The sequence below is a fragment of the Taudactylus pleione genome, unplaced genomic scaffold (genome assembly GCF_031769625.1).
Source record: "Taudactylus pleione unplaced genomic scaffold, aTauple2 ptg000251l, whole genome shotgun sequence".
Classification (NCBI taxonomy): domain Eukaryota; kingdom Metazoa; phylum Chordata; class Amphibia; order Anura; family Myobatrachidae; genus Taudactylus; species Taudactylus pleione.
The window spans coordinates 6,150,857-6,178,528 of record NW_028284653.1 but is presented as its reverse complement, the minus strand read 5'-3'; positions in this window follow the sequence as shown (position 1 = coordinate 6,178,528).

The following is a 27,672-nucleotide window of genomic DNA, read 5'->3' as shown; positions in this document are numbered from 1 at the left end:
AAACAGTTTGAGATGACTATTACAGCCAGGTGAAGTTGCAGTGTGGAGACAGTCCAGGTGGGACTGTACAGTGAAGAGACTAGTGTGTCTGGAGGCCAGTGAGGGCTAAAAAGCCAGGTGAGGAGGCCAGTGTCCAGACCTGCAGTCAGGTAAGGAGGACCACAAATCTCTGACTGTGTTAATGTGAAGTTGTGGCAGCCAAACCAGGCCAATGGGCCTTGAAGTCGTGAAGGCCAGGTGGATGTGACTATACCTGTGAGAGACAGGACTATAAGAGACTGTGTTACGTTTGCAGACTAGCTGCCCTGTTAGTTAGGGGTCAAGCAGTGAGTTAGTGCCCTGAATGGGGGCTAGGTTTTTCAAATTTTGTTCCTGAATGCTGACAGTAAAGCTCCATGTTATTTATTGTACCTGAAAGTTGTGTGTGGATCATACTTGCCTACCTTGAAAGATCTCTTCCTGGGAGAAGCCCAGGTAAGAGAAGCAGGAGGGCGGTGATGGGGGCGGGGCCTGATGAGTTATGTAATTAAGTCCAGCCCCCTCGTGGTAAAATTGCCGCGATTGGGTAGAATTGACATAGGAGGTGGGGCCTGATGACGTGATTCATGCAGTATCACATCATTAAGCCCCGCCCCCAACACGGAGACCCGTGGTTGGCGCGGGAATTCTCCTCATTCTGCCCACTTCACTAGGAAGTGGGCAGAATGTGGTAGAAATGCCTACCCTTCCTGGGGTGCGGGGGGGTTACTCGAAAAATCGGGAGCCTCCCGCGAATATCGGGAGGGTAGGCATGTATGGTGTAGACCCTTATTGTTCACCTAGACACTGTACCACCGACCCCTCTACCGAGCTAATTACCCCAGGTCGTCACAATAAATATACATATAATAGTTAACAGTAAAGTTGTTGTTGTTTTTTTAAACTGTATAAAACTATTTTTTCCAAATATTTTATTATTACCTAATTATGTAATTAATAACTAGGTAAACTTTATTGACAAATCTGCATATTTGTAAAAAAATATACTTAGGTTTAAATAGCTATTATTTACGTAATTTGATTTAAAAAATATAGACAATTTCAGGGGCATTTTTGGAAAACATATTACTCAGTTAAGTGGTTAAATATATTTCTTTGTTAGCAACAACCAGAACACAAAGTGGGAAAACAGCTTCAAAATCAGAAACTTAAATAAATACAGCCCCCTTTCAGCAGCATAAGGATGAACATAAATACAGCTTTATGTTCCTGTCCAAACTATCTCCTTATCTAGGAAAATGTTATAAAATAAAGGAATCTGCTGACCATTACACCCAGCTCATAGAAAAACTGCAGGACCTGAGAGGGAAATAGAGGAATGCAGCTGTACACTGATATAGATAAACCAAAATAACGCAAAAGTCTTTCTGCTATACAATACTCAAACAATTGCATGAGCCTGAGGATCTGAAATATCTCTGTTTAACAGGTGAATGATACTGTCAGTTTAGTATATGAAATGTTTAGTATACAGTATATGAAAACTATATTATTGAAATAATGATGAACACAATATAAATAAACCAACTACAAAAATATCTTCAACAAAGGCCCACCGCCATAGCTAGAAATGTTAGCGCCCAGGGCAAGAGAGAATATCAACGCTTACCACCCCTCATATAGCTAATGACTTTGTTTCTCCCAACCTTTATAATCACAATGCTTTTTTTTCATGTCCTCTTTCTGAATACTGTATTTATTTAGTTTATCACCTTTGGTTGGCCCAGGGGACAAGCTGACTTAGTGCTCTCAGCATTTCTTCCAGCTACTGCTCCTCATCAGTTAGGGTCATCTTCATGACGTCTAATCCCCCGATGTCACTAGTGTGGTGAGACCTCTGCATAGGCCAAAATTGCATTAACATTCCCATGGGAAACTTATGCTAGAAGTGCAAACGTCATGGTGCTACCATGTTATATACATTTGGCTGCAAGTGGAATTCCATCTGACTTCCGTTCTACTGGGAATAGCCTGCAGATCTAGATGCATATGTCGCAGATGCAGCTGCTTTGTGAGTAACTCTGAATCAGGTCTTTTGTCTTGTGCCTCTAAAAGGTGGTCTCTATTAGTCACATCAGCGCACAGAGTTTCTTTCAGCATATGAACATTTAAGCTTATGGGACTTATTATCATCGGTATAGCACTGCCCATGAGCAGTAAAATATTCCAAATGAAAACTAAAACACTCCCCATTTCTGGTGCACCTGAACAAATGCCCACTTCATCATTTATTGATAATTATGTATGATGTATATAACCCTCCATTTTCTCATGGTGCTTATCCACCTTGACTAGATGAAATTCATTGAAGAATGAGGATGGATGCTTTCCAAAGCCTTTTGGACTGTCATTTTTTAAACATAGCTTGAAAAGTGGCAGTTAGAAGCTGATTGGTTGGTACTTCATCTCTCGCCAAGGTTTGATATCTCCCCCTTAATCCTTTGAGTTCTAACCAGAAAAGCTGTTTTAAATTTTTCTTGATTTATGTATATTTACTTTGTCTGTATTTGGCATTAACAACATTTTCCTGAGATATAACACTATGGGCCTGATTCCAAGATTTAAACGAATGCAATTGCAAACTCTTGCAGATCACAGTGGCTAAAATATGCTAATGCCTTCCAAATCTTAGCCGAGCATAGGGATGCCCACTGCTGCCTTCTCATATCTGTACAACAGTGTAAACATCGGTACCATCAATGCAGATTGCAGCTTGTAAGTGAAGTCTGACCTGCCTCAACACTATGGCTCTTCTGGCACGCAGAGAGCTCTCATGTTGCAAAGGAGATCTCAATGGCTAATTTATGCACGCCGATGAAATCATTTGCCAAGCCATACCCCTTTATCTCTATTATCATATAGGGGTCTATTTACTAAGCAGTGTTAGTAGACAGAGTGAAAAGTGATAAGGTGCCAGCCAATCAGCTCCCAACTGTCATTTTTCAAACACAGCCTGTGAGATGGCAGTTTGGAGCTCATTGGCTGGTACCTTATCACTTTTCACTCTGTCTCCTAACACTGCTTAGTAAATAGACCCCAAAGTCATTTTGCAGTGTGCTGGAGGGAACATTTTTTTCTTTTCCTCTAGTCTAAGACCCAGGTTCATACAAATTTCTATCATCTGATAGTACGGGCTTGTCTGCAAGTTTTTATTAATAAAAGTTCATGTTTTTACAAAACAATTGGATGATAGCCTCTTTCTACTTTTGTTTATACCGACTGGAAAGTTTCCACTACTATATAAGGACTCCAAGTCGAGGGTATAGAAGATAAAGATACCTTTACGTGCATATACTTCGTTTACACAAGTAAGCATACATGTAAGGACTCTCTCTACATAGCAATACCCCTATTCACACCTGGGTGATATATATGGCACTAGTACTACCTGATGCTGGGAGAGGACCCATACACACCACATCTGTTTCATGAACACATCCCTGGGTTGCTGTATTTTGGATTGACTGTATTTTTGTTTTATTTTGTATATTGCGTATCATCACGTCTGTCACAAACCGTGCTAGAGACCTCCGCCAGAGACCCCTGCATCTTCCCATGCGCTGGTGTCATCGCGGCTTGCTGAGTCGCCGGCCGCTGCTTTCAGGGGAATCCATAGTGGGGCCTATGCCAGAAGATGGTTCCTTGCATCCCCGCTGTTGCCTAGCTGTTCCTGCTGCCTCTACATGCACTTCCTGTGCTTCTGCATTCCAGACATCCGGATCATGGGTGCGGCCATCTTGGATCAGGTCAGCTGATCCAACCCCATCCAGTCAGCAGCGCTTTCCAGTGACTCCAGCCAATCACCATCCGGCCAGGGGTATAAAAGCCCTTCCCTGACTCTGTCTCATTGCCAGTACTTGCTCTTGCTCTAGCCAGACCTATGCTTCTGAGCCCTGTTTCCAGTTCACCTGTGACTCTGTTCCTGTGTACTCCAGCCGGGAGTACTCCTACCCAATCCAGCACACTCCATCCCGGAGTTCTATTCGAAGTGCTCACCCAATCCAGCACACTCCATCCCGGAGTTCTCTTCCAAGTGCTCACCCAATCCAGCACACTCCATCCCGGAGTTCTATTCCTAGTGCTCACCCAATCCAGCACACTCCATCCCGGAGTTCTATTCCAAGTGCTCACCCAATCCGGCACACTCCATCCCGGTGCTCTATTCAAAGTGCTTCCCCAATCCTGCATACTCCATCCAGGAGATATATTCTACTCTGCTACAGTATTCAACTCTTCTACAAGTTCTACAGTATTTAACCCTGCAATTCTCCTCCACAGTACCCCCTGAACCTCAGAGACTTTTGTGTTTGTTTTTAAGTATCTGCAGTTGTGCATCTCTGCACCAAGGACTTTATTTACCATCACTCAGTTAGTCCTTTTTCATCTGTATGTTAAAGAATTACATTAAACCATCTAAATTCAAACTCCCTTCTGGTCCAGGTGTCTCTGTCACTCAACCCAGCTCGGGTCCACCCCTTCCAATTTCCCAGCCCGTGACAATTTGTACTGGCCACATGGATCCGTCTGGTTCTCAGAGCCCTGGGCCAGGATCTATCCAGGATCTACTAAATCGCCTGGGTAGACAGGAGTCTGCACAAGTGCAGCTGATGCAATATATTCAAGATATATCTACTCGTCTGGATAATGTTCAAGCTCTCCTTTCAGGAATTTCTAGAGCGGATCTCCAGTCCAGTAATTCTACTCCTGCAACCACTCCCACAGTGGTTTCTCCACCAGTGTCTCGTCTTCAGCTACCTCTTCCTAATAAATTTGATGGGATGGGATGTCGAGGTTTTTTTTAAATCAACGTGAGATTCATTTAGAGCTACAGGCTACTAGCTTCCCTACTTTCAGGACTCGAGTAGCATACATCATATCAATCCTGACCGGTCAAGCTCTGGACTGGGTCTCTCCCCTCTGGGAGAGAGCTGACCCAATTCTTTTCAACTATACTGAGTTTGTGACCACCTTTCGAAGAATCTTTAACGAACCAGGTAGAACGACTTCTGCCTCTAACGAGGTTTTACGTCTCCGTCAAGGAAGCAGGACGGTCAGCCAATATGTGATTCAATTTTGCACAATAGCTTACGAGCTAACCTGGAATGAGGATGCCTTAGTCGCAGCCTTTTGGAACGGATTATCAGAAAGGATTAAGTATGACCTAGCCTCCCATGAATTGCCCTCATCATTGGATGCCCTGATTTCTTTATGTAATAAAGTTGACCTGCGTCATAGAGAGTGAGCCATGGAAAGAAATTGGTTTGACCGCACTAAAGGGCGTTCTGTTCCTCGAGTTACTTCACTCTCTACCCTCCTGATGAGCCTATGCAAGTAAATCATTCCCGACTCTCTGCTGAAGAACGTCAAAGGAGACGACTGGAAAATCTTTGCCTGTACTGTGCTTCCTCGCACCACTACCTTAAGTCTTGTCAGTCCCGTCCGGGAAACGCCCCCTCCTAACCTATGACAGAGGGGTTAGGTTAGGAGTATCTAAGGAATCACACAAGAAAACCGATCCTACTCTCATTGCTTTGTTGGAAGTGAACCAATTCTACCTAAGTGTTCTCGCCTTGCTTGACTCAGGAGCAGCTGGGAATTTCCTCACTTCGGACTTCGTTCACAGACATCGCATATCCACCGAGTGGCTACCTCAACCAGTGTCCTTAACTGCTATAGACGGTAGTCAAATCATCGGTGGGAGAATTACACATCGCACCCTACCTTTTGAAGCTCAAAGTTGGGGCGCTTCACGTGGAAACCTTATCTTTCCTTGTCATTCCTAAAGCCTCTCATGAAATGATCCTGGGCCTCCCATGGCTTCAAAGACATAATCCCCGTATCGATTGGACGTCCTTGCAGATTGCCTCCTGGAGTCCATTTTGTTTTCAGAACTGTGTTCCTCAAATAGTTCCTATACGAAACTCCTGTGTGAAATCTCTAGAAGGCCTTCCTGAGATTTATCAAGACTTCTCTGACATCTTCAGTAAACAAGGAGCTGACACCCTTCCTCCTCATCGTGAATGGGACTGTCCTATAGATTTAATTCCAGGGAAAACTCCACCGTGTGGACGAGTTTACCTGAGACCCAATCTATGTCCTAGTATATAACAGAAAACTTGGAGAAAGGGTTTATTCGCCCCTCCAGCTCGCCCGCAGGTTTCTTTTTTGTGAAAAAAAAAGATGGTGGCCTCCGTCCCTGCATCGACTATCGTGGACTTAACAACATTACCATCAAGAACCGTTATCCGCTTCCACTCATTACAGAACTGTTTGACAGAGTGAAAAGTGCTTTTGTTTTCACCAAGCTTGACCTAAGGGGTGCGTATAATCTGATCCGTATACGTGAAGGAGATGAATGGAAGACTGCTTTTAACACCAGGGGTGGGCACTATGAATATCTAGTGATGCCCTTCGGCCTCAGCAATGCCCCGGCAGTCTTCCAACACTTTGTAAATGAGATTTTCCGAGATCTTCTATATAAGTCAGTCGTAGTATACTTGGATGACATTTTCATTTTCTCTCAAGATCTTCAGTCACATCGCTACCAAGTCAAAGAAGTTCTGCTTCGTCTAAGAAAAAATCTGATCTTTTGTAAACTCGAGAAGTGCACATTTGAGACCACAACAATTCCCTTTCTAGGATACATTATCTTGGGAACCTGTCTACAAATGGATCCACAGAAGCTGCAAGCCGTTCTTGACTGGTCTATACTTACTACATTGAAATCCATTCAGCGGTTCCTATGATTTGCCAACTACTACCCCAAGTTCATCAAGAGATTCTCTTCGCTTGTTGCTCCCATTACAGTTCTCACTCGTAAAGGTGCTAACCCCAGTGTTTGGTCTCCTGAGGCTACTTCGGCTTTCCACCAGCTGAAACAAGCCTTCATCTCTGAGCCAGTTTTAAGACAGCCTGACGTAACCCGTCCTTTTGTCCTCGAAGTAGATGCCTCTATGGAAGGGGTGGGAGCTGTTCTCTCTCAATGATCTGATGATGGCAAGCTTCACCCCTGCTGTTTCTTCTCTCAAAGATTCCTACCAGCAGAAAGGAATTATCCCATCGGAGACAAGGAACTCCTGGCAATTAAGCTAGCACTGGAAGAGTGGCGTTACTTGCTAGAAGGAGCCTCGTTTCCCATTTAAGTTTTTACTGACCATAAGAATTTGCTCTATTTACAGAATGCCAGATGTCTTAATTCCAGACAGGCCAGATGGGCGCTGTTTTTCTCCCGATTTGATTTTAAACTCTCCTATCGTCCAGGTCCTCAGAATACAAAGGCTGATGCCTTGTCCTGCTCCCTGGATTCTGAACAAGAGGTCAAGCAGGAACCTCCTTCTCCAATTCTGCATCCCACGTCCTTTGCCTCTGTCAGGCTCTCGCCAGATCCTCCTCGGGGAAAGACCTTCGTGGCCCCGGATCTTCGTAAGAAGCTGTTACATTGGGCCCACGCTTCCCGATTTTCTGAACATACTGGAGTTGAGAAGACTGTCAAATTCATTCAACGCTCTTATTGGTGGCCTACATTGAGAACCGATGTCAAAGACTTTGTTGCTTCCTGCATGAAATGTGCTCAACATAAAATTTCTAGGAAAATATCTTCTGGTCTACTGCATCCGTTGATTGTTCCTCGACAGCACTGGTTCCATTTATCTATGGACTTTATTACAGACTTGCCTCCATCTCAAGGCCATAACACCATATGGGTAGTTGTCGACAGATTCTCCAAGATGGCTCATTTTGTGCCGTTAATAGGTCTGCCTTCTGCGTCCCAGGTTGCACAACTCTTCATTAAGAAGATCTTTCATTTACATGGCCTTCCTCAAGATACCATCTCCGACAGAGGAGTGCAATTTGTGGCCAAGTTTTGGAGATCCTTGTGCTCAGCTCTGCAGGTAAAACTTAAATATTCCACAGCCTATCACCCTCAGACCAACGGGCAAACGGAGAGGGTGAACCAAGACCTAGAGCAGTTCCTTCGTTTGTTCGTCTCGTCTTCTCAAGATGACTGGTTGGAGTTGCTTCCTTGGGCCGAGTTTGCTCACAATGATCGCTATCATACCTCCACGGAGAATACACCCGTTTATACTGTGTATGGTCAACATTCTTGCCTACCCGAGTTCCCATTGGTTCCGACTATTGATGTACCAGCTGCTAAAGATACTCTTCAGCATCTGACGGCTATCTGGAGGAAGGTCCATTCCTCATTGTTGAAAGCCTCCATACGCTACAAAAAATTTGCTGATCGTAAGAGATGAGCCACTCCAAAGTTCCAACCTGGAGACAAGGTATGGTTATCTACCCGAAACCTTAGACTTCGTATTCTATCCATGAAGTTCGCTCCACGATTCATCGGTCCGTTCTCTGTGGAAAATGTGTCATTAACCCAGTGGCTGTTAAGCTAAAATGACCTCCTGTTTTACGAATCCCTAACTCATTCCACGTGTCGCTCCTAAAATCTCTGGTCTTGAATCAATTTCAAAGAACTCTCTCTAAGACACCTAGTGTCCACACTCAGCATGGTCAAGAATTCGAGATCCAGAAGGTCCTAGATTCCCGCTGCCGCTATGGACGACTTCAATACCTTATTGACTGGAAGGGCTATGGTCCAGAAGAGAGAACTTGGATCTTTGCTACTGATGTTCATGCTCCTGCTCTTCTAAAAGCCTTCCATGTTAAGTTCCCTCACAAGCCTAAAAAGTGTCCGGAGTCCACTTCTAAAAGGGGGGGTACTATCACAAACCGTACTAGAGACCCCCATCAGAGACCCCTGCATATTCCCATGCGCTGGTGTCATTGCGGCTTCCTGAGTCGCCGGCCGCTGCTTTCAGGGGAATCCATAGTGGGGCCTATGCCAGAAGATGGTTCCTTGCATCCCCACTGTTGCCTAGCTGTTCCTGCTGCCTCTCCATGCACTTCCTGTGCTTCTGCATTCCAGACATCCGGATCATGGGTGCGGCCATCTTGGATCAGGTCAGGTGATCCAACCCCATCCAGTCAGCAGCGCTCTCCAGTGACTCCAGCCAATCACCATCCGGCCAGGGGTATAAAAGCCCTTCCCTGACTCTCTCATTGCCAGTACAATAGTGCTCTTGCTCTAGCCAGACCTATGCTTCTGAGCCTTGCTGTTTCCAGTTCACCTGTGACTCTGTTCCTGTGTACTCCAGCCAGGAGTACTCCTACCCAATCCAGCACACTCCATCCCGGAGTTCTATTCCAAGTGCTCACCCAATCCAGCACACTCCACCCCGGAGTTCTATTCAAAGTGCTTCCCCAATCCTGCATACTCCATCCAGGAGATATATTCTACTCTGCTACAGTATTCAACTCTTCTACAAGTTCTACAGCAGGGGTTCCCAACCACGGTCCTCAAGGCACTCTAACAGTCCAGGTTTTAAGGATAGCCATACTTGAGCACAGGCAACTTAATTAGTACCTCAGTTATTTTGATTAAACCATATGTGCTTTAGCATGGATATCACCAAAACCAGGACTGTTAGTGTGCCTTGAGGACCGAGGTTGGGAATCACTGTTCTACAGTATTTAACCCTGCAATTCTCCTCCACAGTACCCCCTGCACCTCAAGAGACTTTTGTGTTTGTTTTAAGTATCTGCAGTTGTGCATCTCTGCACCAAGGACTTTATTTACCATCACTCAGTTAGTCCTCTTTCATCTGTATGTTAAAGAATTACATTAAACCATTTAATTTCAAACTCCCTTCACTCAACCCAGCTCGGGTCCACTCCTTCCAATTTCCCAGCCCGTGACAACGTCGGAGCCATTTGGACATTTCCCTAAGGTGCATTCTTTACCAAACTATTTGGAACAATTGGTAGCGCAAGTGAGGTTGTTGCTTTTCTTTTTTCATATCTATGTATGTGCTGTTAATATGTGGCACAACAGTATGCAATTATATGACCCAGAGTGGGTGCTATTATCATGTAGCATTAGGGACACTGGTACAGAGTATCCTTGACGTGGCCCGGTGCTTAACCATGTATTTGCAAATATATGCAACAAATATCTCTGAATTTCTATTATGTAGGATTCAAGTCTTTTTGCTGTTTTTTTTTTTGCAGTGTGCTGGAGTGAACATTTGTTTTTCTTTTTTTACTAGTCTAGAGTAAACCCCCCTCCCTTTACAAACACCTGTGAAAAACTATTTGGGTGATCTGAGCAACCACTATTTTGTATTAGTGATGCTCCATTATCAGAATGTCTTGGTGACAATGCTCCCCTCGTTCTTTAATTAGACTACACAGATTGTCCGGGAAAATGTCTAAATCGGAATGCAAAAAGGAAAAATTTTAAATGACATTCTACAACCCATATTCTTGTAGTTGTCCAATAAATCCTTCAAAATGGACACCTAGTTGGCCTCTTTTCTGTTCCCTAAGAATCAGCGCACAACAGCCTTGAAGGAGGACCAAGCAGTAGACTCAATTTCCTTCAATTTAACGTTAAATATTTCATCCGTACACAGTTTCCTTACTTGGAGGCCAACAAATGTCTTCTTTTAGCTTTGCTTCACTTAACTTTGGAAACTTTTCCTTCAAATAACTGAAAGCCTGACCTTCTTTATCCAGAGCTTTCACAAAAGTCTTCATTAGGCCTTACTTAATATGGAGCAGGGATAAAATTATTTTATCCGGATCAACCAATGGAGTGTACTTGATATTTCTTTCTCTCGCCACGTCTTAGTTTTGTTTTTTTTAACTACATTTGCAAAAATCTCAAAAAAAACTTTTTACACGTCATTATGGGGTATTGTGTGTAGAATTTTGAGGACAAAAATTATTTTTTTACATTTTGGAATGAGGCTGTAACATAACAAAATGTGGAAAAAGTGAAGCGCTGTGAATACTTTCTGGATACACTGTACTTTCATAAATTACTTTCATGTCCACTTCACAGACCTGAAGCACTGAATGGAGATTGTTCCCATTATGGAGTAACACTGCTTTCAGACTACTCTCCGAGGAATCTCTAAACTGTCGCCACTCAATAGTATTGTGCTGAACACCAAACTGAATCTTTAAATCATTAACATCAGGAAAAACACACGTTGAATTTCTCTTTTCAAAAAATGTGGCCAATGAAGCATTTCATCTTCTAAAACTTGAAATTGTAGTAGCTTGAGCCAGAAAGTTCCACTGCTGCAGCATACCCAAAAGTTCGGCTTGTTGTTTTGACAGTTTCAAATTACAAAGCAAATCATTGAATTGTTGCTGTTTTATAATGTGACTGTTACAAGTCACCGGCGAGATTTGCCACACTCCAACACTTCGGAGATCTCTCCTACTTCCGCCTGCCGTGCGGGAACTGCACCAACTGTTGCTAGGCGATCTGGATGCCGGATGACATCACCCATTACTGGGAACACATGATAATTGTTCGTGGTTCCGATTGGTTCCTCACCTTTTTTATGCCTAGCAGCGTCATCACGGCCTTGCCGGCTGTAGCGTCTCCGAACGTGCCTTCCGGTTCCTGCTGTGTGGATTCTGTCTCTGCATTGTTGTTCTTCACCACTGTCTCTCCAGGCCACATCACTACCACTGGCTGTACCAGCCGCATCACTGTCACTCCAGGCCGAATCAATACCACCGGCGGTACCAGCCGCATCACGGCTAACTTAGTCGCACCACGGTCACACCAGGCCGCATCAATTACCACCAGCTAAATCACGGCTAACTTAGCCGGACCATGGTCACTCCAGGCCGCATCAATTACCACCAGCTATGCCTAATGCATCACGGCTAACCTAGTCGCACCACAGTCACTCTAGGCCTCATCAATACCATCAGCGCAACCAGCCGCATCACAGCTAACTCCAGGCCGCATCAATTACCACCAGCTATACCAACTGCATAACCGTTAACTTAGCCCACCACGGTCACTCCAGGCCACATCAATTACTATCAGCTATACCAGCTGCATCACGTCAGTGTCGCATCGCAGCATTAGATGCAGCCATTTCCTGACTCTTCAGCCGCTTCAGGGCTTTAACTAGCAGATGCTATTCTCCTGTCACTCCTCTTGTAGGTGTCACGTAAACCCTTGTCTTCCTAGGATATCTGTATAAACCGCTACTACCTCGAGTTTAAGTCCAAAGGGCCACCTAAGTACCGGTGAACGTATTCAGTTCTAAGGGAACAGCGGGTGGCTGTTATTGGCAGAAGTCCTCGCTTTGTGGTTCTGGGGCTTTACACAGTGAGTCCTGGGAGACCGTAACAGTGACTCAATTTGTCATGAGTTTTGGGCTGATACTCCGCTGTAATTTCTGTATCTTCTGACTTGCTTTCCTCTGATATTCCTGATTCACTGGTACACACACAAGGTACAATTATCAGGCAATCCTTCTCCATGAGGTACAGGTTTTAGCTCTGAAGACACGTGATAGTGTGCTTAGCTCTACTGGAATGCCCAGCGATACTAGTTGGACAAAAATAACAATCAGCACAGTGGTCCTTAGGTTCATGCCATACCATTGGGACAGCGAATGACATCATATGGCGATTGTCAGGTTTGGATTATTTTTTTTAACCCGGGGTGGATGCAGTATTGAAATGCAGCAGGTTTAATAGGAGTATTATAATTCATGAAATGGTGTAAGATATATAAACTGGCAGAAAAAAACAAGTCCAAGTGATGTGTGGCTGAAAGCAAATGTCTGGCAGGAAAACAAAGTCCAATTAGTGAGGCTGGAAACAGGTGTCAGGCAGAGAAAACAAGTCCAATTAATGAGGCTGGAAACAGGTGTCGGGCAGAGAAAACAAAGTCCAATGGAGGTGTGACTGAGGAACAGAGGTTTGAAGTACTAGAGTGGGTTCTAAGTCTGGAGAGCTGGAGGGTTCACAAACCCTGGGGTGAGTAACGGGGTATAGCAGGGTAGATGCGGGTATCCGGGAACAGCCTGTGATGGAGACAGAGCAGGAAACGGAGCACTGCTGGGACTGCAAATATCACACCGAGCTAAGGAGCACGGAGAACTCTCACACAGCTTGCGCTGTGTATACATTGCACTGGCAACTATAGAGGGCGTGCTGAACACCCTTAAGTACTATGGGAAAGTGCATGATAGGCTGCTGAGAGTACACACAAGATGCTCCAACCTGATTGACCCTTTCAGGTCACATACCCAAAACCAAGATGGCGGCGCCCAGCAATCCCCAGCGTGGCAGCGCTGCCAGTCTCACCTCTCACCTCATGGCCTGTACCCTTTGGACATCCACGCATACCTCGCGCCAACCTCCAGTACCCCCACTGGTAGGACCACGCCAAAGCACCCGCACAGGCAGAGAGACCATGACCCACCAGGTACAACAACTCTGGTCGTGACAGTACCCCCTCCTTTACGAGTGGCCTCCGGCCACCTCCCAGGCTTCTCTGGGTTAAAGGCTTGGAACTTGCGAATGAGACCAGGAGCATGAACATCGTCTGCTTTAATCCAGCATCGTTCTTCTGGGCCATAACACTTCCAGTCTAGTAGGTACTGTAAATGTCCATATCAAAAGCGGGAATCAGGACTTGTTTTACTTCGAATTCTACTCCTTTCTCAGTGAGAACTTTAGGAGGTGAAGGTAAGACTGAGGAATTTATTGAGAAGAGGTTTTAGTAGGGAAATGTGAAACGAATTGGGAATCTTGAGGTAAGAAGTGAGTTTTAGTCGGAAAGCCACAGGGTTAATGACCTCAATGATGGAGAAAGGACCGATGAACCGGGGTGCAAATTTCATGGACGGAACCCTGAGACGTAGGTTGCGGATGGAAAGCCAGACCTGATCTCCTGCTTGCATCTTGGGAACAGTTCTACGTTTCCTATCTGCCTCTTTTTTTAATAACGCTGAGGTCTTGAGGAGAGTTGCATGAACTTGTGTCCAAATCTGAGAACACTTTTGTAGAGTAGACTCAACTGTGGGAACATCATAGGTTGGCAGGTCTTTGAACTCAGGAACTCTAGGATGGAGACCATAAACCATACAGAATGGTGATTGACCGGATGAGGAATGGTAAGAATTGTGCGCGAATTCTGCCCAAGGAAGAGAGTTAGACCAGTTATCTTGGTAGTATGACATGTAGGTTCTTGAAAAGGTCTCCAGGTCCTGGTTCACCCTCTCTGTAGATCCATTACTTTGAGGGTGATAGGCTGTAGAGAAATGTAATTTAACTTGCAGAGTAGAACAGAGAACTCTCCAAAATTTGGCCACGAACTGTACTCCATGGTCCAATACGATTTCAGTTGGTAGTCCGTGCAGGCAAAATATATGACGTTTGAGCAACTGAGACAGTTCGAAAGCAGAGGGTAGTTTTTTGAGTGGGACATAATGAACCATCTTGGAGAAGCGGTCGACCACCACCCAGATGGTGGTGTAGCCATTGGAAACTGGCAAGTCCGTCACGAAATCCATGGACAGATGGGTCCAAGGACGAGTTGGAATAGGAAGAGGCACCAGATCTCCGGCAGAAGCTTGTCTAAATGTTTTATGTTGAGCACACTGGGTGCAAGAGGCAATGAATCCGCCAACTCTGCTTTCATGGTGGGCCACCAATAGGAGCATTGCAAAAACTCTGTCTTACGAATACCTGTGCGGCCAGCAAAGCGGGATGAATGAGCCCAAGACAGAAGTTGCTTCCGTAACTCCGGAGCCACGAAGGTTTTCCCAAGAGGTTGTACTTGAATAGTTGCAAAGACCCTAGAGTCGAGAACCAGTCTTTCTCTGAGGAATTCCATGTTATTATCTGAAGAGAAGGAGCGTGACAGGACATCGGCTTTCTGATTGAGAGATCCAGGACGATAAGTAAAATTAAAACGTGAAAAGAATATGGCCCAGCAGGCCAACCTAGAACTGATGCATTGGATATTCTTTAGGAACAGCAAGTTACGATGGTCGGTGTATACTGTAAAAGAAAACTTGGCTCCTTCAAGAAGATAACGCCACTCTTCCAAGGCTAACTTGACCGCCAGTAATTCCTGTTCGCCTATGGCGTAGTTCCTCTCTGCCGGAGATTTTTTTTTTAGAAAAGGACCCACATGGGTGGATCGTATTGTCCTCGAATTTCTGCAAGAGAACAGCTCCCACTGCCTCAGAAGGAGGCCTGCTTCAACATCTGAATGCCATCTCTGCCTCGGGAGGCAACTGGGAGGGAATGGCTCCTTTACGGGTTAAGGCAGAGATGGGAGCCACAAGAGAAGAAAATCTTTTAATGAACTTCCTATAATGATTGAAAAACCCAAGTCTTTGTACAGCCTTTAGAGAAGTGGGACGAGACCAGTCCAGAATCGCCTCAACCTTTTTTGGATCGATCTCCAATCCAGGGTCGGAGATAATATACCCTAAAAATGGAATGGAAGGGACTTCGAAGACACACTTTTCGAGTTTGCAGTACAGATTATTTTTTCTCAGCCGAGTCAGGACTTCTTTAACATGATGTTGATATTCTTTGAGGTCAGAAGAAAAAATTAAGATATCGTACAGATATACAACTACATAAAGTAAATCTCTGAATATCTCATTAACAAAATTCTGGAAGACTGCAGGGGCATTACAGAGACCAAATGGCATCACCAAATATTCGAAGTGCCCATCTTGATTATTGAAGGTGGTCTTCCATTCGTCGTCAGAGCGAATTCTGATGAGATTGTAAGCCCCTCCTAAGTCCAGTTTAGAGAAGACTGTGGCTCCTTTGACATGATCAAACAGCTCTGTGATGAGAGGCAAAGGGTATCGGTTTTTTATAGTAATATAATTTAGACCCTGATAATCAATACAGGGTCGGAGACACCTTCCTTCTTGGACACAAAAAAGAACCCGGCTCCGGCAGGAGAAGTGGATGGTCGGATGAAGCCCTTTTCCAGGTTCTCCTGGATATATTCTGACATGGCCTCAAGGAGGAGTCTTATCTGGCATTAGATCGATTGGACAGTCCCAGTCTCAGTGTGGGGGTAGGATGATAGTCTTGCTTTCAGAGAAAACGTCAGAGAAAGACCTGTATGAAATAGGAAGTTGTAGATATTCTGATGTCTGAATTTCTCTTACAGGTTTGATGTGTGGAAGACAAGACTTTTGACAAGCATCGCCACAGGAGAGGACTTGCATGGAATTCCAATCGATTTTGGGATTGTGTTTGCATAGCCAGGGGTATCCTACAATAACATCGTGAGATGCCTTGGATATTATCAGAAAAATGATGAGCTCTGAATGAAGGGCTCCTATATGAACCAGCATAGGTTGAGTCAGTTTGGAGATTATGCCATTGACATTTGGGCTGCCATCGACTGCAGATAGGGTGATAGTATGATCGAGGGTAATACAGGATACTTGGAGGTTTTTTTACAAATTCGAGGGTAATAAAATTTTCTGCTGGCCCAGAACTAGAAGGGAGGAAACTAACACAGGACCTTGTTACAAGTCCAGGATTATAGGCAAAACTGATTCAGCATATTTTGGGGACGGAGTCACTACTCCTGAGTGTCCCCAGGGGTGGTTAGGAGCGGAGGTTTCCCGGACGACGGGAGCAAGAGGTTACAAGAAGGCCAGACTCCCCACAATACATGGAAATTTTCTCTGTGGCGCCTCTGCCGTTCTTCATTAGTGAGGCGAGCCCAGTTAACTTGCATAGATTCATCATCTGTGGATCCATGGGTTGAAGCGATGGGAGGGATAACAGGATGAACCCTGGAACGATCACTTATTTCTACTTTTCTCTGCCTGTCGTTCCTGAAAGCGTAGATCCACCTTGTTACACAGAGATGAGGTCATCGAGTTTAGTGGGAACGTCCCGAGTGGCTAGTTCATCATTTAGCCGATCAGCAAGGCCGTTCCAAAAGGCCAATGTTAATGCATCCTCGTTCCATTCTAATGCTAGTGTTTGAAACTGGATAACATACTGCCTGACAGGACAAATCCCTTGTCTGAGGTGCATAATTTAAGAGGATGCAGAAATCGTCCTTCCGGGTTCGTCAAAGATTCTCCTGAATGACGCTAGAAAGTGTGAATAATTATCCAGTAGTGGATCTGATCGTTCCCATATTAGTGAACAGACAAAAGAAGGAAAAACTCTCTTTTTGGGGGCACTCTGTATGATTATGTCAGTTATGACAAATAAATACTTAACTTTTAATGAGTATGCATTAAAAAGATTTTTTGATCAACTCAGCCATACAGTTCATGTGTGGCTTGATATCCGACATACATATATCAATGTGACAATACATACAATTAACATCAAAACACACGAACATATATAATGGATTTATTCTAGGAAAGCTAAGCGAAAATATTCCAAAATAATAACAGAGAACTATGCGAGGCCAAGGCCCTCAATAAGCATACGATATTCAATGGTACAATGACCGATCAGTATCCATGTTCTCTATATTTATATTTGTCAAAATGCCATCATTATCCTTGGCATTATTGTGGTATCATGATCAATCATAGTGTCAGCAGACATACAAAAATTAATTGATTAAAAAATATAGTAAGCTTAATCTTCAGGTATTGGTGGGCTAATCACCGATCATATAGCCATATATTTAGTGGGCTAATCAATTAAACAGATATTTGTGACTCGTTATGCTCATATACTAAACAACATGCGTATTCAATTAAGTCACATGACATTTGAACATGTAGAACGAGAGCATGCTAGTATGGATTCCTAAAGTCGCCAGATAATAGTATGGGGTACCATAAGAGAATATAGAGTGATATAGATAGTAAATAGAATAGTCTATACCCTTCTAATGGATATATAAACAGCAGCTGCTGCACGTCATCATGTGTGAAAATAGCGGATGGCGTGTGAGCGTACTCTTTAATACCACAGGGGTAGGAATAAGTATATTGGGCATCTGCTATTAGAGCCAGTCAGAAATAGAAGGATCCTGATATAATATGGAGCAGGAACCTACTCTGACCGGACCACAATGAAAGTACCCATAGTGAAAAGAGATAATACTGTGTTGTTATTAATAGGTGTAAATACCATAGTACGTGATCGGGGCTGGTGCTGCTGCCACTCACTTACCTCTAGGGCTGTGGTGAATGGTGAGAAGCCCAGCTCCGTATACAATGATTTAGAAGAAAGTAAGTTCCAGCTACACTTAGACGCTACTGGCTGAGCAGCGCTGTCTGCCTTCAGGTGTTGCAGAGCTACCTGCACTCGCCAAGTATGGTGGTCATATAGTGTGTTTGGAGAAAGTAGGGGTGAAAGGTACCTGATTCTGTATCAGAGTGGTTTAGATTGTAGGTGGTTGGATCGCATGCAGAGCCCGCTTGTGTGCTGCTGACACGTGTCCCGCTTGTACTTCGCGGGAATCGGGATCTGAGACGCGCATTTCGCTTCCGCTTCTTCCGTCAGATGCCGGTAATCAGGACACATGTGGTCCTTTAATCTTAATTTCAGCCTATGGGAGAGCCAGTTTCAGAAACTTAGACTGTAAAACACCATGTGATTGGTCTTACATACCTCTCTTCTTATTGGTTGATGTGGGGAAAATAGACAGAGGTAGATGTCACAGATTTAATGATCTATCTGATGTAAGGTTCTTCCAATAGATAGAAACAATAGGATGTTTGACTAAAAACTGGAATTAACCCATCCCTGTCCTTAAAGGTAAAAAGATGAACTATTATAGCAAACAATTAGTATGACCGAAATCTAATTATTATGCCCGCAGGATAATATTGTCAAAATGTGGTTTTAGTAATAAAAATTAGGAAAAAGGGGAAAATTAAACATTAGAAAAATATATATATATATATAGTGAAAGGATAATAGAGAGAATGAGAATGTCGATAAATAAATAAAAAAATTAATAAAATAATAAAAAAAAATATATAAAAATATATATGTAAATATGGACATTAATATAAGGGAAGGTGATCAAATATGATAATAAATATATAGAAATTATATTTATAATAGAGAAGGGTATATATGTGTATATAGGTGAAAATCAAAAATTGTATGAATTTTAAAAAATTGATCAGAGTGAAACTAAAAGTAGTTAATGGTGTAAATTGTGTATAAGATAGTGACAGTTGGTTGGTGAATTATGTTAATTAAAATAAGGTGATTATGTAAATTTGTTTCGCAGTGAATAGTGGAAGATGCAAGGAAAATAATATTGTATAATGTCCTATATTTCATAAAAGGATATAACATTTAATATTGTGAATTTTGATCATTATAAAAAAGGGGTATAATTGATCATTTCATTCAGTCCATAAGGGCTGACCGTGTTCAGTTTGAAAGTCCATTCACATTCTCGCTTGAGTAGCGTATTCGTAAGGTTACCTCCTCTAACTCCTAATCTAACATGTTCTAGACCGAATACTTTTAAATCTTGAGTTGTTCCTTTGTGGCATTTTAGAAAATGTCTAGCCACCGAGGTCAGTTTCTTCATTTTCATGAGATCACTTTGGGCGTTTTTAATATTCCCCGCATGTTCAAGAATTCTCTGCTTGAAGGTGCGAGTGGTCATGCCTACGTATCTGAGGTTACAGCTGCACTCCAAACAATAGATAACCCCCATGGCGTTACAGTTGATAAACTGTTTTATTGCAATATTGTGGCCATATCTGTCAGTTATCTGGTCTTTTCTCATGATGTATCCGCAAGCTTTACACTTGCCACAGGGAAAGGTACCCTTTAATTTAAACTGTCTTCTGGGGTTACTCACATAGTGACTCTTCACTAGTTTGTCTTTTAGATTTTGGGATCTGCGCCAACTGAAAATGGGTTTATTTGTTAAAGATTTCTGTAAGTCATTGTCTATCATTAGAATGTGCCAATGTCGTGTGACAATTTTCTGAAGATCTTTCCATTCATTGCAGAAGTTGGTGATGAAACGTACTTGATCCCCATTTTCTTTTGATTTTTTGTTGGAGAAAATCAGGCCTTTTTACTATAGACAAACCAATAACACCTACCTTCTACCTACTACCAAAAGTCCATAAGGATTTGAACAACCCTCCAGGACGACCCATCGTGTCCGGTATAGGAGGACTAATGGAACATGCCAGCATTTTCTTGGACCAACAATTACGACACCATGTGGATACTCTGCCATCTTACGTCCAGGATACCAGAGATGTCTTAAGAAAAGTAAACGACATACAACTTGAGGAAAATGACTTCCTGGTGACACTGGACGTTGAGTCACTTTATACGTGTATTGAACACAATATTGGTATGCTAGCTACCAGATACTTCCAAGAAATGGATGACTTCAAGGAATTTATATTAGATTTATTGGAGTTCATCCTACCGAGGAGTTTTTTTACTTTTGATGACAAATTTTTCCTGCAGATCCGAGGAACAGCGATGGGCGTGGCATGTGCGCCCACGTACGCCAACCTGTTCCTCGGATGGTGGGAGAAAGAGATAGTCTTCAACGAGACCAATGATCACTTTACCAATCAGATAACAACATGGATTAGATACATTGATGATATCTTTATGATATGGCATGGGAATAGCACAGATCTACTTACCTTTATCGAGGACTTGAATAAGAATTCCATTAATTAAAATTAACATATACCATCAGTAAAGATGAGGCTTCTTTCTTAGATTTACATATGTTCCGCGATAATGAGGGATATCTCCAAACAGAACTCTTTAGAAAGGAGACAGCGACAAATAGCCTGTTACACAGAAGTAGCGCCCACTTCCCACCAACCATTCAGAATTTACCAAAGGGCGAATTCCTCAGACTCAGGAGGAACTGCACCACGGAGGAAACCTACCTTGTGAAGAGTAAAGACCTTACCCAACGCCTATTAAATAGAGGTTATAGCAATAAAATCATCAAGACTGCAAAATATCAGGCTTTGAACACGGATAGACAAACCCTGATTTTCTCCAACAAAAAATCAAAAGAAAATGGGGATCAAGTACGTTTCATCACCAACTTCTGCAATGAATGGAAAGATCTTCAGAAAATTGTCACACGACATTGGCACATTCTAATGATGGACAATGACTTACAGAAATCTTTTACAAATAAACCCATTTTCAGTTGGCGCAGATCCCAAAATCTAAAAGACAAACTAGTGAAGAGTCACTATGTGAGTAACCCCAGAAGACAGTTTAAATTAAAGGGTACCTTTCCCTGTGGCAAGTGTAAAGCTTGCGGATACATCATGAGAAAAGACCAGATAACTGACAGATATGGCCACAATATTGCAATAAAACAGTTTATCAACTGTAACGCCATGGGGGTTATTTATTTATTAACAGTTTCTTATATAGCGCAGCATATTCCGTTGCGCTTTACAATTGGAAACATTGATAGAACAAAACAGGGTAATAACAGACAGACATAGAGGTAAGAGGGCCCTGCTTGCAAGCTTACAATCTATAGGGAAACAGGCATTGATACACAAGGATAGGTGCTATATATATTGCAATTTGGTCTGGCCAGAATGCAGAGTTTCTTGGTGGGCTGCATGATCCAGTCACACAGGAATGTCGGCAAAATGTCAGGAGTATGTGAAAGAAAGACAATATGTGAGGTAATGTGTGGACTGTGAGAGGGGATGTGATAAGACATGGAAGCTATGAAGGTTATGTGGTCGGTTCTGGAATCTGATAAGCTTGTCTGAAGAGGTGAGTTTTCAGGGAACGCTTGAAGGATTGAAGAGTAGAGGTAAATCTTATTGTGTGTGGTAAGGCATTCCATAGAGTGGGTGCAGCCCGAAGAAAGTCCTGTAACCGTAAATGGGAGCAAGTAATGCGTGGGGATGAGAGACGCAGTTCTTGTGCTGAGCGGAGAGGTCGGGTTGGGAGATATTTTGAGATGAGTGAAGAGATGTATGTTGGTGTAATTCGGTTAATGGCCTTATGTGTAAGTAACAGTATTTTGTATTGAATACGGTAGAAAACCGGCAACCAATGGAGGAACTGACAGAGCGGGGCAGCAGACGATGAACGTTTGGCAAGGAAGATAAGCCTCGCAGCTGCATTCATAATGGATTGTAATGGCGATAGCCTGTTTTTGGGAAGACCAGTAAGGAGACTATTGCAATAGTCAATGCGGGAAATAATGAGTGCATGGATTAGAGTTTTTGCAGTGTCTTGTGTGAGATATGGTCGAATTTTGTTTATGTTTTTTAGATGTATGTAACATGATTTTGAGACAGATTGAATGTGGGGAACAAAGGACAATTCAGAATCAAGGATGACACCAAGGCAACGAGCTTGTGGGGTGGGGTGGATTGTTGAGTTATCAACAGTGATAAAGAGATCAGATTGGTAACTGTTATTGGCTGGTGGAAATATAATTAATTCTGTTTTAGAAATATTAAGTTTCAGGTAGCGAGATGACATCCAAGATGAAATGGCAGAAATACATTCAGTGACACGGACCAATACAGATGGTGATAAATCTGGAGAGGATAGGTAGATTTGAGTATCATCCGCATACAGATGGTACTGAAATCCAAAAGAGCGGATTAGTTTGCCAAGAGAGGTGGTATAGATTGAGAATAGCAAAGGACCTAAGACAGAGCCTTGCGGTACTCCAACTGATAGAGGTAGCGAAGAGGAGGCAGAATCAGAAAAACGAACAGAAAAAGAGCGATCAGATAGGTAGGAAGAGAACCAAGAAAGGGCTGTGTCCTTAAGACCTAGGGATTGTAATGTTTGTACGAGAAGAGAGTGGTCAACAGTGTCAAAAGCAGCAGAGAGATCTAGAAGAATTAGAAGTGAGTAATGGCCTTTAGCCTTGGCAGTGACCAAATCATTTACTACCTTAGTCAGTGCTGTCTCTGTGGAGGGTTATCTATTGTTTGGTGTGCAGCTGTAACCTCAGATACGTAGGCATGACCACTCGCACCTTCAAGCAGAGAATTCTTGAACATGCGGGGAATATTAAAAACGCCCAAAGTGATCTCATCAAAATGAAGAAACTGACCTCGGTGGCTAGACATTTTCTAAAATGCCACAAAGGAACAACTCAAGATTTAAAAATATTCGGTCTAGAACATGTTAGATTAGGAGTTAGAGGAGGTAACCTTACGAATACGCTACTCAAGCGAGAATGTGAATGGACTTTCAAACTGAACACGGTCAGCCCTTATGGACTGAATGAAATGATCAATTATACCCCTTTTTTATAATGATCAAAATTCACAATATTAAATGTTATATCCTTTTATGAAATATAGGACATTATACAATATTATTTTCCTTGCATCTTCCACTATTCACTGCGAAACAAATTTACATAATCATCACCTTATTTTAATTAACATAATTCACTAACCAACTATGTCACTATCTTATACACAATTTACACCATTAACTACTTTTAGTTTCACTCTGATCAATTTTTTAAAATTCATACAATTTTTGATTTTCACCTATATACACATATATACCCTTCTCTATTATAAATATAATTTCTATATATTTATTATCATATTTGATCACCTTCCCTTATATTAATGTCCATATTTACATATATATTTTTATATATATTTTTTTATTATTTTATTAATTTTTTTATTTATTTATCGACATTCTCATTCTCTCTATTATCCTTTCACTATATATATATATATATATTTTTCTAATGTTTAATTTTCCCTTTTCCTAATTTTTATTACTAAAACCACATTTTGACAATATTATCCTGCGGGAATAATAATTAGATTTCGGTCATACTAATTGTTTGCTATAATAGTTCATCTTTTTACCTTTAAGGACAGGGATGGGTTAATTCCAGTTTTTAGTCAAACATCCTATTGTTTCTATCTATTGGAAGAACCTTACATCAGATAGATCATTAAATCTGTGACATCTACCTCTGTCTATTTTCCCCACATCAACCAATAAGAAGAGAGGTATGTAAGACCAATCACATGGCGTTTTACAGTCTAAGTTTCTGAAACTGGCTCTCCCATAGGCTGAAATTAAGATTAAAGGACATGTGTCCTGATTACCGGCATCTGACGGAAGAAGCGGAAGCGAAACGCGCGTCTCAGATCTCGATTCCCGCGAAGTACAAGCGGGACACGTGTCAGCAGCACACAAGCGGGCTCTGCATGCGATCCAACCACCTACAATCTAAACCACTCTGATACAGAATCAGGTACCTTTCACCCCTACTTTCTCCAAACACACTATATGACCACCATACTTGGCGAGTGCAGGTAGCTCTGCAACACCTGAAGGCAGACAGAGCGCTGCTCAGCCAGTAGCGTCTAAGTGTAGCTGGAACTTACTTTCTTCTAAATCATTGTATACGGAGCTGGGCTTCTCACCATTCACCACAGCCCTAGAGGTAAGTGAGTGGCAGCAGCACCAGCCCCAATCACGTACTATGGTATTTACACCTATTAATAACAACACAGTATTATCTCTTTTCACTATGGGTACTTTCATTGTGGTCCGGTCAGAGTAGGTTCCTGCTCCATATTATATCAGGATCCTTCTATTTCTGACTGGCTCTAATAGCAGATGCCCAATATACTTATTCCTACCCCTGTGGTATTAAAGAGTACGCTCACACGCCATCCGCTATTTTCACACATGATGACGTGCAGCAGCTGCTGTTTATATATCCATTAGAAGGGTATAGACTATTCTATTTACTATCTATATCACTCTATATTCTCTTATGGTACCCCATACTATTATCTGGCGACTTTAGGAATCCATACTAGCATGCTCTCGTTCTACATGTTCAAATGTCATGTGACTTAATTGAATACGCATGTTGTTTAGTATATGAGCATAACGAGTCACAAATATCTGTTTAATTGATTAGCCCACTAAATATATGGCTATATGATCGGTGATTAGCCCACCAATACCTGAAGATTAAGCTTACTATATTTTTTAATCAATTAATTTTTGTATGTCTGCTGACACTATAATTGATCATGATACCACAATAATGCCGAGGATAATGATGGCATTTTGACAAATATAAATATAGAGAACATGGATACTGATCGGTCATTGTACCATTGAATATCGTATGCTTATTGAGGGCCTTGGCCTCGCATAGTTCTCTGTTATTATTTTGGAATATTTTCGCTTAGCTTTCCTAGAATAAATCCATTATATATGTTCGTGTGTTTTGATGTTAATTGTATGTATTGTCACATTGATATATGTATGTCGGATATCAAGCCACATGTGAACTGTATGGCTGAGTTGATCAAAAAATCTTTTTAATGCATACTCATTAAAAGTTAAGTATTTATTTGTCATAACTGACATAATCATACAGAGTGCCCCCAAAAAGAGAGTTTTTCCTTCTTTTGTCTGTTCACTAACATATTTACTCTCAAGGGGAGCACCTCCACACCGAAGATTCACAGTTCCCATATAGAGGCATAATTATATTTTACGTGGACTGTCTTAATAACATAAATTACAATTAATCTAATCTCATTAATCCTGTGCTCAGAATTACTCCCTGACCCCCTCTCCCTCGGTTTTCGTTCCCATATTAGGGAAACCCAGTCCAATGCGGGTCCGGACAGCAGGGACACAATATAAGCCACTTTGGTTTTAGACATAGGGAAGATGGAGGGTTGAAGGGTAAAGTGAACATCGCACTGGTTAAGAAAACCACGACACATCTTGGCGTTGCTATCAAATTTAGTGGGCGTAAGTAAGTACAGACGAGGTGGGACACTGGGAACCGGAACCATCGGTGCGGCCTGATTGGTGGTCACTGGAATACTGACAGTGACGAGGGAAGCCTGCAAGGCCTTGTCTGTGAGACATCTCCTGGAGGAAGTGTGCCAATTGCTGCTGCGAGGCCTCCAGGCCTTCCAGTCGATTGGCAATACCCTGTAGCAAATTCATTCTAGACTCCTGTCCAGTGGCCGAATCCATTTGGCCAGTGCAAACTGTTAGGTTTGGATTATTTTTTGAACCCAGGGTGGATGCAGGAGAAGAAATTGGAATGGGTTTGCAGTATTGAAATGCAGCAGGTTTAATAGGAGTATTGTGATAGATATATAAACTGGCAGAAAAAAAGTCCAAGTGTGTGGCTGAAAACAAATGTCTGGCAGAGAAAACAAAATGCAATGGAGGTGTGACTGAGGAACAGAGGTCTGAAATTCTGGAGTGGGTTCTGAGTCCAGAATGTTGGAGTGTACACAAACCGTGGGGTGAGTAACGGGGTATAGCTGGGTAGATGCGGGTATCCGGGAACAGCCTGTGATGGAGACAGAGCAGGAAACAGAGCACTGCTGGGACTGTAAATATCACACCAAACTATGGAGCACAGAGAACTCACACAGCTTGCGTTGTGTATATACATTGCACTGGCAACTAGAGGGTGTGCTGAACACCCTTAAGTACCATGGGATAGTGCATGATAGGCTGCTGAGAGTACGCACAAGATGCTCCAACCTGATTGGCCATTTCAGGTCGCATGCTCAAAACCAAGATGGCGGCGCCCAGCAATCCTTAGCGCTGCCAGTCTCACCTGTCACCTCATGGCCTGTACCCTTCGGACATCTACGCGCACCTCGTGCCAACCTCCAGGACCCCCACCAGTAGGACCGCGCCTAAGCACCTGCAAAGGCAGAGACCGCAACCTGCCAGGTACAACAACTCTGGTCATGACAGTGATTTCCTTTCAACCATTCTGTCAGATTAATTGCACAGGTTATGCAAGAAATATGGGGTGCCCAGATTTTATCCTGGTCAAAGTACATTTTATACTGTAAGTCTTCTTTATAAAAGAGCTAAAATGCTTTATTTTACTTTTTGATGTGAACTTAATGTATATATAACAAAAATTTTCAGGACGGTCTACATACCCAAGAATTTTGGTATCTGCCATTACTTCGTATGTACTTATAAACAGCACAAAAAAATTTACTCACAAAGATACGAAATAACGAACACAATACCACTGACTTAACATGGAGAAATTAAAACAAAGGTAGAATCGCCACTTGCACTGTGCCATACAAAGCAGCCCACTGAGAGAACACGCCCAGTTATTGATAGTCATGGTACAGTCAACATCTATATTATATATATTCGTTTGTTTGCATGTTCGCGATAAACTGGAGAACTACTGAACCGATTTTGATTGGGTTTTCACTGAAATGTTCCTTGAGGTCCTCCGAGTAGCATAGGCTATATACCCACCAATCCTTTCTCCTCATCAGGAAGCCATTACAGAGATAGAGTAACTCACTGTGTTTCTTCCAGCAGCAGCTCCTCGTGTAATCTGGGGGGCGGTGCTTGTAATATATACACCCTCTCCATTGAAAAACTTTCACTCATTTGCATAGACATGCCTACTCTCATCAGCTGACACTCCCCAGGTGATAATGAGGCCGCTGTATCTCCGGATACACTGATGTAGCGTTTTGCATGCAGACACACCCACAGTCACACACAGAATATAGGCATGCTGCATATCATTTTAATCAGCAAAAGCTGCTTGCGTGTCCTATTCACATTGCTGTGCTGATAAGACGCGTTTGAAGGAAAATAAGTTGCACGAAGACACGCTCGGTGCTACCAATTCACACGGCTCTCACACGTTATGTGTAATGAGACTTGTAGCGTACACAGGATAGATGTATGTGGACACATCTGTACTTATCTGATTGAAATGTCACCAATCCAGAAAGCGGAATATTA